General features: G+C 42.1%; 1 protein-coding gene across 1 annotated transcript in view; it reads left to right on the top strand.

Moving 5' to 3' along the window:
* The window catches only part of LOC103172823 (targeting protein for Xklp2-A-like), a 36,188-nt gene extending 30,162 nt beyond the window's left edge, over positions 1-6,026 (top strand). The window contains 3 exon segments of the mRNA XM_042337300.1: positions 1,984-2,097; positions 4,332-4,377; positions 5,610-6,026. The gene's annotated coding sequence lies outside the window, so the exon portion shown is untranslated.
* Positions 6,027-17,340: the final 11,314 nt, after the last annotated feature.

Genomic DNA, 17,340 nt, shown 5'->3' with positions numbered 1-17,340 from the left:
TCGGCTGGAGGAATACATCACAAGTGAATGTTGCTCAATTTATCTTTAACAATCTTTGGTCTGGGAGATTGAGCGGCTGTGTGGATTTTGCTGAATGGCAGGTTTGTTTGGTATTAACGAGTGGAGTCCTGTAACTTAATGGTTAGAGCACTCGCCTAGCAAGCGAGAGGACCTGGGTTTGATTCCCGAGCAGCGGAAACATTAGGCAAGTTTCCTTGCTCCACATGTCTCTGTTTACTTAGCAGTAAGTAGGAACCTGGTTGTTAGTTCATTGGTGAATTGCTTTTCTGTAAATAATAATCCCTTCAAAACATTATTTTAATAAATAATTTGGTTCCCTCCTACCTCTCTGACCTACTATCCCCCTACTTCCCTGCCCGTACCCTCTGTTCCTCTGGCTCCGGTCTGCTCCACATCCCCCGCCCCAACATTGGTGGCCGGGCCTTCAGCCTCTCAGCCCCGAGGCTCTGGGACTCCATCCCCCAGTGGCTTCGCCTTGCTTCCTCCCTTTCCTCCTTCAAGGCCGGTCTCAAGACCTTTCTCTTTGACCTTCAGCTCCCCTCTCGACTCTCTACCCCCTCCCTCGCTCCCTCCCTTCCCTCCCCCCACCCTGACCATTTCCCCCCTGCTCGGGTCCTGACCCAACTGTGCAGCGCCTTGGGACATCCTCCCGATGTGAAAGGCGCTCTATAAATGGAATCTTGTTGTTGTTGTTGTTGTGGTTACTCAATCCACTGTTATTTATAAAATACTGCTGTGTGCAATTGGCTGCTGTCTTTCACCCATAAAATAGTTTGTTCACTTTATAGTATATTTTTTGAAGTGTTTTGAGATGTCTCTGACATACAACGTTATATCGAATACAGGGCTTATTATTAGTGAGGATTTTTTTCTTTTTGCAATTTTCCCATTGCTGGGAATATTAAAGAATCCTAACACTAGTGTCTCTGCAGATACACAAAGCAAACTCTGTCCGTCATTACAAGAAAGTCGAAATTCAGCCCAGCGAGCAACAGCTTACCGTTCCAACCACCCCAAACGTTTCCGATAGGTTTCGTCTGTAACGCGCCTGTTTGTCTTTCTGTTCTTATCTGGAAACTCAAGTATTTGAAACTGTCACAATTTCTTTGACAAGTACCATAAGCTCTACTTTAACCTGTTTTAATATTTATAATAATAATCCTTGCATTTGATATAGCGCCTTATCACGTCTTCGAGACATCTCGAAGCGTTTCACAGAATATACAGTAAAGTGAATTAATTGTACATTTTGTGGGCGAAATACGATAGCTAATTGCACACATCAGTGTACCACAAACAGTTGTTGATTGAGTGACCAATTTATTATTTATTTTTGAAGGAATTATTAACCCCCGAAAAGCGATCCGCTACTCGACTACAACCAGGTTCCAACTTACTGCTCGGTAAACAGAAGCGTGGAGCAAGGAAACCTACCAAACATTTTGCCCTGCCGGGGGAATCGAACCCGGGTCTCTCGCTTGTGAGTGCTCTAACCACTGAGCTACAGGACTCCATTCATTGGAAAATACTGTATACAGGTATACATACCTGTCTTTCATAAGCAAACTGAAAGCAAAAGCAAGAAGGAAGAAATTGTGTCCTGGCCAACAATCCCCCAAATAAAATTGGTCACTCACTTCTTGGTTGTGTGTGGGATATTGCTGCGGTCAAATTGGCTGCTGTGTTTGCCCCCAATAGTCAGTCACTACGCTTTATAATAAACCCCGTGACGCACTTTGAGATGTTCTGACATCATAATGTGATATATCAAATGCATAGATTATTGTTAATAGAACTTGAGTTGGATAAACAATGGTCATATTTATTAGCTTTCTCTGTAGAATATGAAGATCTTAGAGTGAACTGTTGAAAATGTCTGTTTATTAGTCCACATGATGTGGAATTTTCTGGATTAGTCAGTCTTAATTTGGTAAATTTTAATTATTTTCTCTTTGTCTGCAGTGCAGAGAACCCTTCCAAAGAGATGATGTGATTTTCCTGAATGGGAGTAAAGAAGAAATGGAAATTCTTAAGAGAAGAGTGGAGGAACGGAAATTGAAAGCCAAGCTGGAGAGGGTAACTGCGCAGTAAACTTCACACAAGGTGTATAATTTGGGACCCAAACATTTTGGGACCCAAAGTCATTTAGATAACTTAACTGACGTCCGATTTCCAGGCAAACTGTATAAATAGTATAAAACCTAATTTAATCAATAATCTATACTGTGCATGAGTAATTCAATGCAGCCGCTAAGTGTAGAAGGAATAGAGGGTAGGGACACGGAGTTCCAAGTTAGGAGGTGATTAATACAACCAAGTGGTTTTGATAAGAAACTGAATGGAACTCTGGTGAGTGAATGTACGTTTTGGTCGTTTACACGATTTATAAAGATCAGACTTGTGTGAGTTTTACTGTGTTTGTGTGTTTGTGAAGAGATATATATATATTGTCCCTTCACTTTGAACTTGGGCAAAAGGTTAAGATTCAAGGAGTATAAATCAACTGAATCCTAATAATATGCACAAGACCAAAAACGATCGTCCCAAACCCTCGGGGCACTTCCATAATTCAAACAACAACAACTTGTACTTGTATAGCGCCCTCCATACAGGGCAGCATCTCACAGCGCTTAACAATGGCGGAGCTGAACTCCGGTGTGGGGTGGTGGAGGTGACCGTAATCATGGTCGAAAAGGAAGGTTTTCAGGTGGGACTTGAAAAGGGGGAGAGAGGGGCAAGGCGGATGGATTGAGGGAGAATGTTCCAAAGTTTGGGGGCGTAGTGGCTGAAAGCGTGACCTCCGATGGTGGGGCAGAGGGTGCGAGGGACAAGCAGGAGGCCGGTGCCAGTCAAGCGGAGGCGCCGGGTGGTGGATTAGGAAGTGAAGAGGTCGTAGAGGTAGGGAGGTGCCAGAGAGTGGAGCAATTTGAACACGAGAGTGAAGATCTTGAAGTCAATCCGTACGGTGATGGGGAGCTAGTGGAGCCTGGGCCAGAACTGGTGAGATATGGGGACGGAGTTTGGTCAGGGTCAGTATGCGGGCGGCAGAGTTTTGCACGAGCTGATCTTGTGAATGGTGGAGCTGGGAGACCGGCGAGAAGTGCGTTGGAGTAATCCAGGCCGGAGGTGACAAACGCATGCACGAGGGTTTTGGCTGCATTTGGGGTAATGTACGGTCGGAGACGGGTAATGTGGTGGAGGTGGAGGAAGGCGGTCCTGGTCAGGGACTAGATGTGGGCAAGGAAGGACAGCTGGGGTTCGAACCAGAGGCATGGATTGCGCACGGTTCGATGAGTCTGAGGGAGAGTCCAGAGAGGTTGAGGAGTTTAGATCTGTAGGAATAAAGACTTTGACAGGGGCCGAGGAGTATGGCTTCCGTCTTGTCCACATTCAGCTGCAGGAAGTTTGCACTCATCCAGGCCCTGATGTTTGCCAGACAAGCTGATAGCACATCAGCGGATCTGGAGTCGATACTGGAGGAGGAAAAGTAGATTTGTGTGCCCTCCGCATACATGTGGAAGTTTACCCCGTGTCTGCAGGTGACATCACCCAGAGGGAGCAGATAGATTAGGAAAAGAAGGGGGCTAAGAATGGAGCCCTGGTGTATCCCGCAAGTGACCGGGTGGAGAAACCATTTGCCGAAATGAAATGGAGACGGATGGTTAAGTAGGAATCAAGCCATGGGAGCATGGTACACTAAGGTGGATGAGGGAGGAGAGGCGGTAGAGGAGGATGGTGTGGTCAACTGTGTCAAAGAGAGAGATCCAGGAGGACGAGGAGGCAGAGGAACCCTGATCACAGATAGAGAGGATGGGAAGTCGTTTGTGACTTTGATAGGCACTATCTCTGTGCTATGGGCAGTCAGGACAAAAATCAGACTGGAGGGGCTCGAGGAGGAAGTGGAGGGAGAGGTGTGATCAAAGTTCACTGCAACAATGTGTTCCAGTGTTTTATGTGGGTGATTGTAGTTGAGAGGGAGGAGGGAGAAATGGGGGTTTAGGAGTGGCAGGAGCCGTGGCGGAGGGAGAAGGCGGTGTGGATGATCTGGTTGAGGTGGAAGGGGACATTGTTGGGGTGGAAGGAGGATGCAGCCATACGGATGTTTTCAATTTTTGAAATCTAAGACCTGTCAGAATACCGTATATAATTTAGGACACAAGATGTCAAGTGACTGCCAGGATGGTGGAAGGCGACATAGATGGATCTTGGTTTTTTTTTGCCTAGCAAATTCTTATTTTCTTATTTCTCACCCCAGGTTGCAGATTGTGGCTGCATATTATTCACATATTCATTATTTTCCTGTTTTGCAGAAAGCAAAGACGTCAAAGACCATATCTAAACCTGCTGCTACTGAAGGTAATTAGTTAAATGAATTGTTAGCCGCAAAAAAATCAATAAAGCGAGGGGCTTAAATCCAATAAATCATTCTGTAAAGGACAGATTTCTGTCAAAGTTGCTTATTAGAAGCTGGTGCTTAATGAAAACTGTGTCCTGGAAGGAGGAGACATAAAAACATAAGTACATAAAAAATTGACCTCATGGCTGCTGGTTGGATATTAGACATTGATTAGTATCGGGTGGTTTGCTGTTGTATCAAAATTAAGGATTCTTGTATTGTTCCTATTTTCTTCCCACATGAATCCTGCTCGGTGCTTGCTCCCTCATACCCACCCGCCTCCTCTCCTGATCTCCCAGCTCTATTGCCTTGCCGTCTGCTAACAGATGTTATCAATCTCTCCATGTCCACTTGTGCAGTTCCCACTTCATTTGAATCTGCTGTCACCCCCTCTTCACAAAAATCCCTTCCTTAATTACCATCCCACCTCTAACCTGCCAACAACATTCTCTCCTCATTCTTATCTGTAACCAGGGCTCTCTGTATCTTCTTGTACTCCTTGATCTCTCTCCAGGCTTCAATGTTGTCAACCACTATCCTTTTACACCACCTCACCTCTCAACTCCACCTTCACAGTTTGGTCCTCTCCTGGTTTCACGCTTACACATCCCAACTTTGCCTACCCTTTCACAGTTACTTCAGGGCTCTGTCCTCAGTCCTCTTTAATATCTACATGCTCCCGCTCGGTGATGTCTTCTACAGACATGGGGTTATCTTCCATATATATGCAGATGACACCCAAATATGTGGTGAATGGATGGATGAAGGTTTCAGCAGCCTGATGGGAGAGATGTTGGAGGAACCGTGCGATGTTGTGGAGATGGGGAAGGCAGAGCGGGTCACGGCATGGATGAGGGGTAGAAAGGACAATTTGACAAGGGTCAAACAAGATGGGAGAGTTCCGGACTGGTTCAGCGAGATAGAGTGTGCATCCCTGGATGCTGCCAATGCCTGAGGTGTGGAGGCACTATCTTGTCCCCTCCCACCTGTGCCATCTCAACTCATACCGATCCGGCTGCTCTCCACACAAAGCTTCCTCTGCAACATCGGGCTTTTCTCCAAATACACTGTTACTACACTTGGTAGCAATTTCCTGTGAAATACTTTGAGACAAAGTCACTGGATCAGATGCAAAGAGGATTGTAGTATTAGGAATTAAAGCCCTTAACCCTATTGTCTCGATCTTTTGCAGGTTTAAATACTTTTGTTACTTTGTGCATAGAAATTCCAGAGTCATCAAGCACAAAGTCCGAAGAAACAATCACCAGTGAGCAGTGAGCACACTATTTCTGAAACAGACAGAACCAGATACCATCACCGCCTACTTTAGTTGTAAATCCAGGAGATTAAATTTCTTTCCTCTATGTGGACTTTTTCTCTAGGATCTCTTCCTAATTCTGCCGAGACTCCAGTGGCACTTGTGTGATTTTAATCCTGGTGGTATTGAAAGTGAAAATGTTTAATTGGTGATGGGATCAGACTGAAGTGGTGAGACTTACCTCAGGCCCAGAGCTCACACTAATTATTGCTCAAACGCGCTTCCAATTGTCTACTGGTGGCTTTACTCTCATGAAAACTCTTCATTTTGCTTAATAAATCTCACAAAGGATTCTTCATTGTCATCTTCTGTAGCAACACATCTAACAGCAGCTCACACACATGAGGAAACAATCAGCAAGTGCACCAGCGAGGCCCAGAGCACAATCATTCTGTCAGGAAAGCAGTGGTCCTGGGGTTGAGGCAGAAAGATAGTTGGTTGTTACACACATGCAGAGCACAGCACCCCCCCACGCACACACACACTTTTCTGTAACTTAGGGTGCAGTTATTTGTGTTTTTTAGCAGCTGATTCACACCACATCCTACAAACAGCTTCTCAGTGAATAATCCACTCTGCAGTGATGGCGGGCGGTGCTGCACTTTATTTTGTTCCACCAAGCGCTCTAGGACTCTGCCCTGCGCGAGGGGCGCTATATAATTGCAGATTATTGTTACTCATTACATTTCAAAGTTTATTATTATTTTCTAGGTTGTAGCTCTTGCAGCTGAGCCCGGCTCGTCAATGCTGTGTGAAACATTGATTATATTGAGATGTGGGATACGAACCGACTGTCTGCTTCTGTCCAGACCAGTTTAAACTCATTGATTTGGAGTCAGAACATGTTTATGTGGTTCGGGGTCTGTGTGTGTGGGACCTGTGTCCAGGGGGGAGACTATGTTTGGAGGCTTGTCACACGCATGGAACATGCACGGATGTGGGGTCGAAAGGACAGTTGCGGGTTAAACAAGACGCCAAGGTTCTGGACCGGCTCAGTGAGGTGGAGTGTGCATCCCTGAATGGTGATGCTGTCAGTGCCTGAGGTGTGGAGGAGCTGACCTGAGCCATACACACAGCCACACACACAACCCCCGGTGTAGCATCCTGTTAGTGTAGGAAAGGGTTAACCTGTAAATCAGGCACTCAGCAGGTAATATCAATGACATGATTGGCCACCAGACAGTCTGGGCTATGGTGCAGGTATAGAAAGGTACCTTTTCTACCGGATGTGCTGAAACAGGTGAAAAAATCATCTGCCCAACCTGGTTCAACATATAAACATGTAGATACTTGAAGCTTCAGTTGTGTTGATTCAGGACCGAGAGTTGGTTTCTTTTTGGGGGTGCTATGGGGAGAGAATGGGGTTGGCCTATTTGGCTTGAATGGCAGCCTCCTGTGCTGTATAATTCTATGATTCTGCCCCAAACCAGGAATGTTATTGGAAACCAGCTGTTTATTTAAACGGAGGCAGAAGCTGAACCGAGTGGCTTTGACCAACAGCTGTGATAAGGGTTGGGGTTCAAATCATAATAATAATCGTGGCGTTTGACCCAGAGCCTGATCACGTCATTGAGATATCTCAAAGCGTTTCAGAGGACATGCTGTAAAGTGTGGTGACTGTTTGTGTTTTGCAGGCAAAACAAAACATAAGCAAGAAAACTGAATCGGTAAATCTCTGAACCAGCAGCTGATTCGCTAAACGAATCAATAGAAAATTGTGTGATTATTGTAAACTAATCAATATAAAACCATGTGAAGTCTGTGAACCAGTCAATAGCAAAGAAACCCATGTGCTGATACTGGTTACAGCTGTGAAGAGTAGATCAACTGGACCTTGTGAGGAATGGGATTCCTTTATTGGCCACATGATAGAACTGACCTTTGGGTATTTAACCCAGAGGCTGAGCGCAGTAACAGCCCAACCGTCGGAGGAAGGAGTCACCTCATCAGCTCAGAGAAAGCAGATGAGTTGCTGGAGGCTTGTGGTTCAGAGCAGTGAAATGGTCAGTTTGTGTGTGGTGGATTGGCTCGGGATGGTCTCTCTATGGACTATATAAGGTAAGTCTGTATTTGTGAGAACCTTCAGGTGGACTGTAAACTACCTGTAATGTTGATTCTCCTTAAAGTGGTGAAGGGAAAGTGTCCAAACCTTGGGTGTTGTCTCCTGTGAGCTTCAGAGACATTATCACTGTCCACCTGTCCTTGATGTAAATTGTGACTAACCCTTAGCCAGTTTGGCTTTTCCTTTTATTGTATAATGTGTCTCAAAAACAATTGCTATTATTTTGTTCCTATCTGGAGTCTGGAGACAACTCCCACCAGAGCCTGCTTTGCTGTTCCTTAATTCTACCCATAGTGTTTCCACAGCCTGATCACTTTACTAAAGTCCTTTCTATCTACTGCTGTACTTGAGTGTTATCCATATTGCTCTTCCTCCTTTCCCAATTTTCCTGTCCTTTCTAAAGATCTTACAGCCTGGAATATTTAGCTCCCACTAATGCCCGGCTTGTAGCCAGGTCTCTGTAATGGCTACTACATCAGACCCTTTCAGCTGAATTTGTGTTTCTAACATGTTTTATTTTTTATGCTATGAACTTGTGGATAGACACTTAAGATAACTATCCTCATTTGCCCATATGGCCCAATGGTGTTTTTCTCGTTTTTTTTGTTTATTTCCTAAAAAAAATTTCTTTCTGGAGAAATTGATATCACTTTGTTTTCTAATCTTTGCTCTTCTTTCTTTAGTTTACTGTTTCCACTTGAGTCAGAGGTTGTTAGTGGACATCCTTGACATGAAAGGCATTCTATAAATGTAATTTTGTTGTTGTCCTGGAACCAGTGCAGGTTTGTGTTGATCTTGAACGCTGGGCTAATGTTCGTTCGTACCACATGAGAGCTGGATTTCCATATGTCAATGAACTTTGGAGACCTTGTAGATTGTGACCACTCTTGGCCAGTCTGGACCAGGGTTCTCTCTATCGCACTCTCTATTACAATCATTCTCCTCTTTTCTGTCACACTTTCTCTTACAAACTTTTCCCTCTCTATTAGAATCTTTCTCCTCTATTACACTTTCTCTCCATTGCAATCTTTCTCCTTCTCTGTATCACACTTTCTATTGCAATCTTTCCTTCTCTGTATCACACTTTCTCTCTATTGCAATCTTTTTCCTTCTCTGTATCATACTTTCTCTCTCTTCTCCAATCTTTCTAACACACTTTATCGCATCTTTCTCCTCTATTGTAATGTTTCTCCTCTCTATCACACTTTCGCTCTAACACAATCTTTCTGCCTCTCTTTCACAGTTTGTCTTTTTCCTTCATTCTAACACACTTTCTCTCTATCAGAATTTCTCTCCATCTCTCTATCAAACTGTCTCTCTATTGCAAAGTTTATCCTCTCTATCGTACGTTGTCTCTCTATTAAAATTATCTTTCTTTCTGATACACTTTCTCTCTCCATTAGAATATTTCTCCTCTCTATCACACGTTCTCTCTCTTAAATCTTTGCCCTCTCTATGACTATTTCTATCAGAATCTTTCTCCTCTCTATTACAACCTTTTCCATCTCTGTCACTTTCTATCAGAATCTTTCTCCTCTCTATCACACTTTTTCTCTGTTGCAATCTTTCTCCTCTGTCACACTTTCTCTCTACCGCAATCTTTCTCCTCTCTATCACACTTTTCTCTGTTGCAATCTTTGTCCTCTCTATCACACTTTCTCTCTATTGCAATCTCTCTCATACTTTCTATCTATCGCGATCTTTCCTCTCTCTATCACACTTTCTCTCTTGTGCAATCTTTCTCCTCTCCATCATACTTTGTCTCTCTCTATTCCAAGCGTTGCCCTCTCTCTCACTCCTATCAGAATCTTTCGCCTTCTCTCTATTACAACCTTTTCCATCTCTGTCGCACTTTCTGTGTATCATAATCTTTCGTGTTTCTTTCACTTTCCCTCTATTCCAAACTTTCTCTTCTCTATCACACTTTCTCTCTATTTTAATCTCTCCAATCTATCACTCTTTCTATCAGAATCTTTTACGCTTTCTATCTATTACAATCTTCTCTCTATCACACTTTGTCTCTGTTGCAATCTTTCTCCTCTCTGTCACACTTTCTCTCTATTGCAAACTTTCTCTTCTCTATCACACTTTCTACTTTAATCTCTCTCCTCTCTTTCACTCTTTCTATCAGAATCTTTTTCCTCTCTATTACAACCTTTTCCATCTCTGTCACACATTCTCTCTATTAGAACATTTCTCCTCTCTGTCACACTTGCTCTCTCTATTACAAACTTTTCCCTCTCTGTCACTCTTTCTATCAGAATCTCTCTTTTACACTTTCTCTCTATCGCAATCTTTCTCCTTTTCTCTATCACAATCTTTCTCCTCTCTATCACACTTTCACTCTCTAATGCAATCTTTCTCCTTCTCTCCATCATACTTTGTCTCTCTGTATCACAAACGTTGTCCTCTCTCACTCCTATCAGAATCTTTCACCTTCTCTATTACAACCTTTTCCGTCTCTGTCTCACTTTCTGTCTATCACAATATTTCTCATTCTCACCATCGCAATGTTTCTCCTTCTTTCTAACACACTTTCTCTCTATCACACTTGCTCTCTCTATTACAACCTTTTCCCTCTATCAGAATCTTTCTCCTTACCACACTCTCTATTACAAACTTTCTCCCCTCTATCACTGTTCCTGTCTATTGCAATCTTTCTCCTCTCTATTGCGATCACTGTCCTCTCTATCAGAATCTTTGTCCTCTCTATTACAACCTTTTCCCTCTCTATCACACTTTCTCTCTATCGCGATCTTTCTCCCCTCTTTCACACTTTCTCTCTCTGCATTGCAATGTTTCTCCTTTCTAACACACTTTCTCTACTTATCACACTTTGTCTTTATTGCAATCTTTCTGCTCTCTATCACACTCTCTTCTCTATTGCAATCTTATCTATATCACACTCTGTCTCTATTCCAATCCTTCTAACACACTTTCTCTCTCTATCGCTCTCCTTCTGTTGCCCAATTTTCCTCCTCTCTCTCACATTTCTTCTTTATTGCAATTTTTCTGCTTCTCTCCATTATACTTTCTCTCTCTCTACCACAATCTTTCTCCTTTCTGACACAATTTCTCTCTCAATCGAATTCGTTCTATTTCTCTATCACATTTTCTCTCTATTGCAATCATTCTCCTTCTGTGTCACACTTTCTATTGCAATCTTTCCTTCTCTCTTTCACACTTTCTCTCTATCGCAAAATCTTTCTCCTTCTGTATCCCGATTTTCCTCCTCTCTCACATTTCCTTTTTTTGCAAACTGTTTCCTTCTCTCTGTCACAATTGCTCTGTATCTGTTGCAACCTTTCTCATTTTCCCTTTCACACTTTCTCTCCCTCTATCACAATTATTTTTTTTCTATCGCACTGTCTAATGCAATCTTTCTGCTCTCTATCGTACTTTGTCTCTCTCTATTCGAATCTTTCTCCTTCTTTCTAACACGCTTTCTCTCTATCACACTTGCTCTCTCTATTACAACCTTTTCCCTGTCTATCACTCTTTCTCTCTATCAGAATCTTGCTCCTTACCGCACTTTCTCTCTATTTCAATTTTTCTCCTTTTGATTACAATCTTTCTCCTCTCTATCACACTTTCTCTCTGTCACAAACTTTCTCCTTCTCAATCACATTTTCTCTATCAGACTTTCTCTCTACTGCCATCTCTCTCCTCTCTATTACACTTTCTCCTAACAGAATCGTTCTTCTCTCTATCACTTTCTCTCTATTGCAATCATTCTCCTCTCTATGATATTTTGTCTCTCTATTCCAATCTTTCTAACACACTTTCTCTCTCTATCGCAAAGTTTCTGCTTCTCTCTTTCACACTTTCTCTCTCTATTCCAATCTTTCTAACACACTATCTCTCTATCACAACCTTTCTCCTTTTGTCCATCACACCCTCTGTCTATTACACCTTCTCTCTGTTGCAATCGTTCTCCTTCTTTCTCACACCTTTTAGTGTTCGTAATTTGATGTTGTGTTTGATGAAGCATTTAATAGGAAATTCTAGAAAAGGGTAAATGCTTTAAAGTAATGAATATAAAACCTGTGAATTCTCTGAACCATCCAATAGCCAATAGCCCATGTGATGATACTGACTGTTTCCAGCTGTGAAGGGAGGACCTTCAACTGGACCTCGTGAGGAATGTGATTCGCTCATTGGCCACATGTCAAACCTGAACCTTTGGGTATTTAACTCGAAGGCTGAGCTCAGTCAAACAATTGGAGGAAGGAGTCACCTCATCAACTCAGAGAGAGCAGATAAGTTGCTGGAGGTTTGTGGTTCAGAGCAGTGAAATGGTCAGTTTGTGTGTGGTGGCGCTTGGCTCAGGCTGGTCTTTCTATGGACTATATCAAGTAAGTCTGTATTTGTGGGAACTTTCTGGTGGGCTGTAAATTGTCAGTAATGTTTGTGAAGGGAAGTTGTCCAAACCTTGGATGTTGTCAGCCCTGTGAGCTTCAGAGACATTTGCACTGTCCACCTGCTCTTCATATAAATTGTAAGCAACTCTTGGCCAGTTTGGCTTCTCCTTTTATTGTGTAATTTGTCTCAAAAACAATTGGTTATGTTTCTCTCTAGAGTCTGTAGACAACTCCCATCAGAGTCTTCCCTCCTTTGCTGTTCTTTAATTCTACCCATAGTGTTTCTACAGCCTGATCACCTTTACTAAAGTCTTTTCTATCTACTAGTGTACTTCAGTATTATCCATATTGCTTTTCCCAATTTCCTTATCCTTTCTGAAGATCTTACAGCCTGGAATATTTAGCTTCCAGTAATTTCTGGCTTGTAGCCAGGTCTCTATAATGGCTACTACATCATATGCTTTAAGCTGAATTTGTGTTTTTAACTTGTTTTATTTTTATACTATGTGTATTTGTCACAGACACTTATTGGGGTAACTCTCCTCACTTGCCAATGTGCCCAATGGTGTTTTTGTTCATATTTTTGTTTATTTTCTTAAACTGTTTATCTTTCTGGAGAAACTCAGTTATTTATCACTTTGTTTTCTAACCTTTGAACTTTAAAGACCTTGTTGCCATCCATCTATTTAATGGAGATTGTAAACTACTCTTGAACAGTCCGGCTTTTTTTATTGTCCAACTCGTCTCAGAGATGGCGATGACAGAATTGTTATGTAGAATTATTATTTTGCAGTGTTAGTCTTTAAATCATCATCTAGATTTTGGTCAAAGATGTCCAACTAGGAATCGTTTGGAGATGAGATGCAGCTGAAAACCGTGGGAGATATAAGTGATTAATGGGCTGAGCTCAGTTGCTCGGTGGAATCCTGTAGTTCAGTGGTTAGAGCGCTCGCCTTGCAAGTGAGACACCTGGGTTCAATTCTAGGCAGGGTGAAATCTTGGATAAGTTTCCTTACTCCACAAGCCTAATAATAATTGCTCCAAAAAACAAAACAATAATAAATTGGTTATTTTCAATCCACGACTGATTGTGGGATGCTGCTATGTGCAATTGGCTGCTGCGTTTTGCCCACAAATAAATAGACCATTTGCTTTATGGTCCGTTCTGTGAAGTGCTTTGAGACATCAGACATGACAAGTGCTATATCAAATACAAGGTTATTATTATTGTCACCAGAAGCCAAGTCTGTACTAATGAGAACCAAAAACTGTCGACTGAAACCAATGCCCTGTTTCTCTCTCTAGCACCTTGGGATTCAAGGAGGGTACGTAAGTTAAGTCTGTAGTGGGAACCCTGTAATGATGGCAAAGGTTGTATATTCTTTCCTGCACTATTCCACACTCCAGAGGTTTGGCAACACTGTGTGGACTTCATGCAGGATGTCTGACAACCAAACATACGAGTCTTAACTCTGATTCGCACTGGAGGTTGAGATTAGAAGTCGTTAATAAAAGAGACTGGGGTTTGAGAGGGACAGGATGGAGGAGATCTTGCTGGATTAATGTGTTAAGCTCACAGTTTGGGTTGAGGGTTTAATTCATCGACACAGATTGTAGGAATATCAGAGATTGAAGATATACTTTTGTTAGATGGTGTAAAATCAGATTTGATGGTACCTGTTTAATCTTCGGATTAGACAGTGAATTTGCTTGGTTTTGGGTAATCTCGAATAGCTGTGTGAAGGTTGGTTTTGTTTGCCCAGAGCCAGTGTCTGTCCAGGTAGGTTCAGTTTACTGGTTGAGCATCAGTTTATGCAACAGATGGTTTGGAGCACTTGTCGATCATTAGTTTGTGTCCAAGTTGGTTCAGTGCAGGTTGTGAGGTAGTCAAAGGCTCATCAAAATAAGGTGAATGTTTGTGATCATAGAGAGGGGTCCCAGGTGCTCAGGATTGATTGGGTAAAAAAAGTGTCTTTGGCACATTTGAGGTATAAAAGGGAGGAGGTGGAGATGAGCCAGAATTGTTGAGGTTTGGAGTTTTCACTGACACTTGACTCTAACATTACTAATTATGCAAACTCTGAATTTCAGGAACTTGTAAGAGTTTTGGGATAATGTTACTCTATTGGTTACTACCTCACAACCTGCAAAATTGGGAAGAGAAGGATCGCTCTTTCAGAGTGCACTTAAACATTGTGTAATTCTCACCCAGAGATAAGATACTGTGACAAGGTGTGGAGTCAGTGTCTGTTGAGGTTGGTTCAGGGCAGTTGTGGAGTTAATCCATGTCAGAGAATTGTATTATTAATGCATTTTATCCTGAGATTGGTTCAGTGTTGAGTTGTTTTGTGTCTGGGCAGGTTCAGTGTAGATCATGAATTGGTTAGTGTTGAGACTGGTTCAATGTAGGTAAAGGGTCTTTTAGTTTATAGCTGTGTCTAACTTAGACGTATTGGACTCTATGGAAAGTGAAAATTCCTGGAAAGCTTAGGGTGACAACTGAAGCTCATGCCCTATTTCTCTTTCTCTAGCTTCTTGAGACTCGGTAAGGCAAGTCTGTGCTAGTGGGAACCCTGTGATGATGGCAAAGATTGTATCTTTCTCTCTTGCACTCTTCCACACTCCAGAGGTTTGGTAACATTATGTGGACTTCATGCAGGATGTCTGACATCCAACCACATATGAGCTAAACTCTGGTTCACACTGGAGGTTGAGACTACAAGTTGTTAGTATCAAAGACTGGGGTTTGAGAGGGACAAGATGGGGAGATGTTGCTGAGTTAACATGGTGAGGTGATAGTTTGGGTTGAGGGTAGAATTAATTGGTACAGATTGGTATAAATCGCAGAGGTTGAAGTCCAACACTGTAATTGGTGTAAGGTTTGATTTGATAACTTCTATTACAAGAGTTTGATCTGAGATCAGAGAATTTGTGTGTCGTCAGTGTGGCTGCCACGAGTCAGGTTCGGTTCAGACTGGTTGAGTCAGTTTATGCTGAGATTGGTTGAGAGTTGTATTTGTCAGGGTGAGTTCAGTCCAGTTGTTGAGAGTTGGTTTTAGTTGAGAGGGTGATTGAGTTAGCTTGTCAGGGCAGATTCAGTGTAGTTTGAGTCAGTTGGTGTCAGGGTTGGTTACTAGAGTCCTGTAGCTCAGTGGTTAGAGCACTCGCTTTGCAAGTGAGAGACCCGAGTTCAATTCCAGGCAGAGGGTGAAACCTTGGGCAAGTTTCCTTACTCCACACAGAGCCTAATAATAATCCCTCGAAAAAACAAATTGGTCATTTTCAATCCAAAACTGTTTGTGGGACGTTGCTCTGCACAATTGGCTGCCGCGTTTGCCCACAAATATACAGTCAATTCACTTTGCAGTGTGTCCTGTGAAGTGCTTTGGGACGTCCTCCCGACGTGAAAAGCGCTATAGCAAATGCAAGGATTATTATTATCACACTTTCTCTCTATTGAAATCTTTCTCCTCTATCACTCTCTCTCTATTGCAATCTTTCTCATCCGTATCACAATCTTTCATGATTTCCTTCTATATTCCAAACTTTCTCTTCTCTATCACACTTTCGCTCTATTTTAATCTCTCACCTCTCTATCACTCTTTCGATCAGAATCTTTCTCCTTCTCTCTATTGCACTTTCTCCTCTCTAACACACTTTCTCTCTCTATCGCTCTCTTTCTCTCGCCTAATTTTCCTCCTCTCACATTTCTTCTTTATCGCAATTTTTCTGCTTCTCTATTACACTTTCTCTCTATTACAATCTTTGCCCTCTCTATCACACTTTCTATCAGAATCTTTCTCCTCTCTATTACAACCTTTTTCGTCTGTCACACTTTCTCTCTATCAGAATCTTCCTCCTCTTTATCACACTTTTTCTGTTACAATCTTTCTTCCTCTCTATCTTAATCTTTCTCCTCTCTATCTCTTTTGCAATCTTTCTCCTTTTCTCTATCACAATCTTTCTCCTATCACACTTTCACTCTATTGCAATCTTACCTTCTCTCCATCATATTTAGTCTCTCTCTATTACAACCTGTTCCGTCTCTATCGCTCTTTCTGTCTATCACAATATTTCTCCTTCTCGCAATCGCAATGTTTCTCCTTCTTTCTAACACACTTTCTCTTTCTATTACAACCTTTTCCTTTCTATCAAAATCTTTCTCTATTACACTTTGTCTCTATTGCAATCTTTCTCCTCTCTATCAGTTTTCCTGTTGCAATCTTTCTGCTCTCTATCATACTTTGTCTCTCTCTATTCCAATCTTTCTAACACACTTTCTCTCTCAGAATCGTTCTCTTTCTCTCTACCACACTTTTTCTCTCTATCACAATCTTTCTCCTCTCTGTTACAACCCAAGCGCCTTGGGACGTTCTCCTGACGTGAAAGGCACTTTTTAAATGGAATCTTGTTGTTGTTTTCCGTATCTGTCACTTTCTCTATCAGAATATTTCTCCTCTCTATCACACTTTCATTGTCTAATGCAATCTTTCTCCTTCTCTCCATCATACTTTGTCTCTCTATTACAAACATTGCCCTCTCTCTCACTGCTATCAGAATCTTTCACCTTCTCTATCGCACTTTCTGTGTATTGCAATGTTTCTCCATCACGTTTTCTCTCACTATTGCAACCTTTTCCTTTCTATCAGAATCTTTCTCCTTCTCTCTATTGCAATATTTCTCCTTTCTATCATACTTTGTCTCTCTCTATTCCAATCTTTCTAACACACTTTCTCTCTATCAGAATCGTTCTCTTTGTCTCTATTACAATCTTTACCCTCTCTATCACTCTTTCTATCAGAATTTTTCTCCTCTATCGCAATCTTCTCTCTTGTGCAACCTTTCCCCTATTCTCAATCACAATCTTTCTCCCTCTAATGCAACCTTCTCTCCATCATACTTTGTCTCTCTCTATCACTCCTGTCTGAATCGTTCGCCTTCTCTCTATTACAACCTTTTCCGCCTCTGTCACACTTTCTGTGTATCACAATATTTCTCCTTCTCGCCATCGCAATGTTTCTCCTTCTTTCTAACACACTTTCTCTCTGTCACACTTGCTCTCTCTATTGCAATATTTTTCCTCTTTATCACACTTCCACTCTATCGCAATCTTTCTCCTTCTGTCACACTTTTTCTGTATTGCAATCTTTCTCCTTCTCTATCACAAGTCCTCTCTCTCTAT

The sequence above is a fragment of the Callorhinchus milii genome, unplaced genomic scaffold (assembly GCF_018977255.1).
Source record: "Callorhinchus milii isolate IMCB2004 unplaced genomic scaffold, IMCB_Cmil_1.0 Scaffold1, whole genome shotgun sequence".
Classification (NCBI taxonomy): domain Eukaryota; kingdom Metazoa; phylum Chordata; class Chondrichthyes; order Chimaeriformes; family Callorhinchidae; genus Callorhinchus; species Callorhinchus milii.
Note: the sequence above shows the minus strand (reverse complement) of the source record. Positions and strands in the feature narration are given on the sequence as shown.